Genomic DNA, 6,346 nt, shown 5'->3' on the forward strand with positions numbered 1-6,346 from the left:
AATTTATTTGGATTTCAAAATCCTTTTGACAGAGTCCTACATAGAAAATCACTTCAAATTTAAGTAGATGGGGAACAAATTATTTGAAATGATAAAAAATTTCTCAGCAGACAGAGAATATTGCATATTATTATTATTATACTATAGGAATACATTACTGTGCCACAAAGTTTCAGCTAGTCTTTTAGTTAATGTTTACTAATAATTTACCAAAAAATAAACTGTAAAAAATCAATTTTGAAAATCCAATTACTATTCTAGTTAAAAAAATAATTATCTGGGAAATAAAAGGGCTTATTTATATCATTTAAATATTTATTTACCTTGTTTTAACTCACTATGCTTTTATGGACATTTCTCTGCACTTTAATGCAAACTGAAAAGTGAGATCTGAGTGATACGACAAGTTTCTATTTGATAGAGATCTGAGTGATACTGAGTTTCTATGACTCAGACTTCTCATTATTTTATGAAATACGGCTGGGTACTGAAGTCTATACTTACTATGTCAAATGTGATAATTATGTCATCTGGCCACAAATAGAAATCCTTAAATAACAGGCTAATAATCAAGAACTGCTGATGAATGATGGAAATATTTATAGATACTGTAATGCTATGCAGCTTTATCAGGATCAAACATTATTACAAATATCATGTAAATCTCAAATGTATAAAAAAAGGTCAGTAACAATACAGGAGCAGGAATGTAGTTTTGTCTGTTAAAGCCTGAAAGTCCCGTTCCTCTTGAAAGAGTTTAACTTGTCTGGAGAGAAAGTGAGTGATCTCCATACCTACATATTTCTATATCTTTGTACATAGGAATGAGGTCTGCTAAATATGAAGTCAGAAAAACTTGCAAAAAACGTGTGTGGTGAAAACCAGAGAGCATACTGCAAGACCTTGTCAGTCAGTGAATTCTCACTGGAACAAATCACAGTCTCTGCTACACCTAACTCAAACGGACAATGGCTGAGAGGAGGCAGCAGGAATAGCCTAGGGCATGCATAAACTCTGCTGCAAAAAATAAATGAAAAGACTGAGATAATTTTGCTTGGGAGGAGTTAAAGTATAGGCATAATAGAAAGACTTTAAATAATAGATGCTAATGAAAGAATATGAACTGCTAGTGTCCTGAATTTGTGGCTTTCAGAATTCTTTTTCTTTTTAAAGTAAACTTTAATGTTGGATATTCAAAACCACAAAAAGACTAAACCAATCCGTGTAAATTACAGTCAAATGATATAACCTCCTGCCCCTCAAGAAGCCAGGCAAGATTTAAAGACACATTGTTTTAAAATATTTATGTAAATAGATTGGGAAATTTTTCATCAGTAGGCTGATATTTTGTCAGAATAATTGTGTGAATGAAATTGTTAAACATTTTCAACCAGAAGTAATGGTATACTTGCTTGAAGTTCAGACAGGTTTGGGAAAGGGGGCCCCATGCCAGTTGTGAGCCATACCAGTTGGGCTGACACGCCAGTGATGTGGCTGATGCACCTTCACTGTGAGCTGACATCACTGGCAAGTGATCAGGGAGGGGAAAATTACCTTGAGGATGTTTTGTTGCAAAAACAACAAAGATGTGAGCCAGAGAACTGCCCCTCAAAGCATTCCTTCCTGCAGTAAGACTGGTTCCTCTCAACTCCATGCTTTCTTAAAATATACATGCTGGCATCAAACACACCCAACTTGACACGTCTTCCTCTTAACAGAAATAACTTAGCAGACCCCTAGCTTTCACTTGCTGCTTGTATTAAAGAGAACATATGGATATAAAATATGTGCTATAGATGGAAAACCGAGGTAGGCTAAGTGATTTGACAAAGGAAAATATCAGAGAACCTTGGTTAATCACAGGACATGCTTCCGAGACTCGTCCCCATTTCCAGGAAGAAGGAGATGTGAGACTCTGTGAAGAACAGTCATCATTCTCACAGGCTTATTTTGTCTCTCTGGATTTTCCCACTTCATCCAAATGTAAATTTATAGAATTGGAAAAGCTACAAACCAGATCTTGAGTGAAATTCTTTTGCCTTTCCTTACAGCTCTTCAAAAGGTGTAGATGTACCTAGAATCTAGGAAAAATTATCAATTTAGATATCTAAAAGTTATATCTGAAACAGTGTAGTGGATTTGTCTCAAAGCTTAGCAGCTGTGATGCTTCAGAGGGTATTTAGCAACTCCTTCATCTTAGATTTGGTGTCACCATCCATGCATCTCTTTTCTTGGCACAGAGATAAAACACACCAGTCTACTGCCTTAATGAAAATAACAGGCATTAGCCTTCCAGTCAAGTGTCGGAGTTTTGTGGTTATAAAACACAATATGATTCATATATACTTTTCACAGCAAGTATAGTTATTCATAGCATTGTGCTCCCCAGAAAAGAAAAATAGATGAAGGGTGGCTCTATGCAAGGCAAATTTAAGTTAATCTCATCGTGTGTTTTGCAATATGTGCCCTCAGCATCAAGAAGTTTCTTAAATATCCCTTTAAGATAAAATCCTACACTGTGTGAAACTAAAATGAACTCAGTGTTGAATGATTTCCACAAACACCTTAGTCCATGTCAGAGAAAGTATTAGGTAACATACACTAAGGTTCTTTTGGAGGAAAGGTATACCACTTTTATAGATAAAATGTAATTCAAACTTGTGTTGTTTCAGCTCACAATATTTATATCTGTAGGAAGATGTCTCTCCTTATTTTGTAATTATTTGGTAGTAGTACAACCACACAACATAATATGTAATGTTTAAAAAGTATTTTATATCAGTAGTTAAAAGTTACCTATTAGTAAAATACTGCAAAAGACCCACTGATACAAGTTCACTGCCCAGAAAAAAATAATGATGTTTAATGATTAAGTCTTTGCTGCCCGGGGTTTCAGTAACTTCTGCATTGCCAAATTATAGAAAAAGGCACTGGAACATTTCAATTATAGTGCTGTAATTCCTACCACTGTACATTAAAAGCACAAGCACAGATGCATGCTTTTCCAGAGAAATAAAGCATCTTAAAAAATAAAAATAAAAATAAAAATCCATGAATTTAACGCTGGGAGAGAAGACAAATTATTTTCTGGTAATCATCAAGAATCTGTTAGATTATGTCCTTATAGACATTTTTTATCCTCACTTTTCTACATGGTGAAATAAGCATAATTTCTAGTTTATTATTGTATTCCATTTGCTAGAAGACATGCACAGTGGAGAGCGCTTGCTATTCATGATTACCCGTAGATGACCTTGCATGCTTCTATATCTGAAAAAGTGTGCTAACACAGTAGGCTGGGATTTATTTTTAGCAATGCCATAGCATAGCTATGATCTACTGGGAATTCTAGGATCATGAGAAAGTACTCAAGAGTTGAAGGAAGTACTAAAACAAAGTTCTACAATCTGCTATTTCCCTTCTGAAGATATTACTTTTCAGTCCTTGGTGGGATCCCTCCAAACTGAAAAATGCCTCTATTAAAGCTAAGCTGCTTAGCAAGGACTCTCTACCTTACCTGTCATAATCTGTCTGCCTAAAAGGCTGCAGTACAGCTTCTCTCATAGCAGGAAACAAATCTAGGAAAGACTTCTCATATAGGCTTCAATCCCCTTTTCATTTGGTATAAAACCATCTAAGGTAGTGTCTGCTCTGCAAGGCTTTCAGCTCTCCTCTGTGCGTACCCTGAGAATAGCAATGGCACAGAAACTGGAGAGACAAGACAGTTTCTTATAATGGTCAAGCAGCTTTAAAGCTCACAGGTTTTTCAGCAAATGTCAGAATTAAGCAACAAACATAATAAAAGTTTATATTTAAAACTTTATGCCATATCCTTAAAGCCCTATTGACTTCCCTTACGCTCCGAAGAATTGTGCCTAAGCTGTACCCTAAAAATATTATACAGTAGAATAGGAAGTAGACTGCACTATCTTGACACAAAGAGCTATATAGCCTAGCAATGTCTTTTGGGAAAGCAACCAATGATTAATACCCAGAAGAAGAGATCAAGACCATAACTATTCCAACTCCCTTCTTCACCAAATGCACTCTCTTGATGTACAGTGACTTGGGGCTGTAACAAAGCAACATAGGAACTGCTGGCAGAGCAACAGGAGGAAAGAAAAGGAGAGCTGCATTATACCACCTCCTCCATGACAGTCACTGTGTACTGTGACTTACAGCCCCAAAACTCTTCTTAATACATTTTCATATCTGTAGCCAAGAAAAATAAAATCCAGTCTTTGCATCAGGTTTATCAAATAAGTGTTGCTTTATTTCTCTATGAAGAAACTTTGTGAAATTTATAGGAGAACGTAGCTTTCCTCCTAAATTCCACCAGTGTTAGTTGTAGCACTGCTTTCTATATTTTCCACTTTTAGTGAGAAAACTTATTGGACTTACTGGACAACTTATTTTTCAAAAAGATCACCCTTCCTCTCTACCACTCAAAATGTACGTTTTCACATATCACGAAACATACATCATATATGTATGACAAATCAATGTAAGAATAAGAGCTTTTCAGGAATGTGCAAGATTTATTGGTTGGATGCTGTTTGCTTTATTTTTAACTATAAGAGTTTGAACATCAAATATTACTCCTCTCTAAATATTGTGCTGCACATTATATCTTTTTACTATCAAGTAGAATTCAACTCCCTGACATTGTTCCACACGGCATCCCAGTCTCCAAACTGAAAAGATACGCATTTGATAGCTGAATCACCTGGTGAATAAGGAAATGACTGGGTGATCACACTCCAAGAGTTGTGGTCAATGGCTCAACGTCATAGTGCATACCGGTTATGAGTGACATTCTTCAGGATTCAGTATTGGGACTGGTGTTACTCAGCATCTTTTCTGGTGACATGGACAGTGGGACTGAGTTCACCTTTAGCAATTTTTGCAGATAACACCAAGCTGAGTGGTGCAGTAAACATCTTCATGGGAAGGGATGCCATCAAGAGGGATCTTAACAGGATTGAGTGGTAAAAACCTCATGTACTTCATTAAGGCCAAATGCAAAGTCTTGCACCAGTATCAGGACAACCTCAAACATGAATACAGGCTGGAGGACTTGGGGTGAATGGAAAACTTGACACAAAACATGAGCATACCCCACCTGCAGTGCTGCATTCAGCTATGGGACCGCCAACAGGGGAAAGCATGTCACAGCCCTGTTAGAGTGGGTCCAGAGGAGGGCCATGAGGATGATAAGAAGGCTGCAGCACCTCTCGTATGAAGAAAGACTGAGAGAGTTGGAGTTGTCCAGCCTGGAGAAGAGAAGGCTCCCAGGAGACATTACATCAACCTGTCAATACTTACAGGGGGCCTACAGAAAAGCTGGGAGGGAAGCTTTACCAGAGAATGCAGTGATGAGACCAAGGGGCAAGGGTTTTAAACTAAAAGAGAGCAGGTTTAGATTAGATATAGGAAAGAAATTCTTCACTATGAAGTAAGTGAGGCACTGAAGCTCAGAAAAGTTATGGATGCCCTATTCCTGGAAATGTTCAAGGCCAGGCTGAATGGAATCCCAGGCTTCCAGCTGTACAATACTGACGAGACAGCTTCAAAAATAAAATCGCTAGCACTTTTCAAAAGAAAGCGAATCTCTTTCAGGTTCTGAGAAACTCACAATTCTCACTAATAACACTTCTTAAGAATGCACAAGAATGAATATATTAATTCTTGGCATCTTTTTCCTACCAAAAGCAAGGTGATTTAGGACACCATCTAAGCTATTTTGGATTCAGCAGATGTTTCTGTTGTAATTCAAATTAGGAAGGGAGATAATATTATTTCCTATAAAAAATTGTATTAAGAAATTTCCTCCTTTCTTTCCTTGTACAGAGGAAAACAAACTACATCTAATATCTTAGAACAATAGAAATGTGACAGAGGTCTCCCCAGAATGGAAAAAGAAGAAAAACAGAGTATCTTCTGTGTAGTTGTACCTTGACAGGCTGTGAACTACTAAAATAATTACCTAGGAAGTCTAAACATTTTTATATCAAACTAAACCTTTTTCTTAAACACACAAAAGCTTTTGCATAATGGATTTAAGGGCAGAACTGGCTTAAAAATACCTTCAGTAGAAAAGAAAATAAAACGAGCATTTCAGAGCATAGGTAATGGATAGGATCACTTCTCAGTTTTTCACCTATAAAGACTATGCTGCTGAATGAAGAGCAAAATGTATCCAGTTAGATGTCATGGTTGTATGATTTTTTGTTATCAGTATTCCACATCACAACATCATGCAGTGTACTGGGAGTTAAAGAGCAAGTGCTTTAGTTCCGGGTACCTGTCTGGAAGAGAAGAACTACGGTCCCCAAGAGTCTTTTCG

The sequence above is a fragment of the Gallus gallus genome, chromosome 1 (genome assembly GCF_016699485.2).
Source record: "Gallus gallus isolate bGalGal1 chromosome 1, bGalGal1.mat.broiler.GRCg7b, whole genome shotgun sequence".
Taxonomy (NCBI): Eukaryota; Metazoa; Chordata; class Aves; order Galliformes; family Phasianidae; genus Gallus; species Gallus gallus.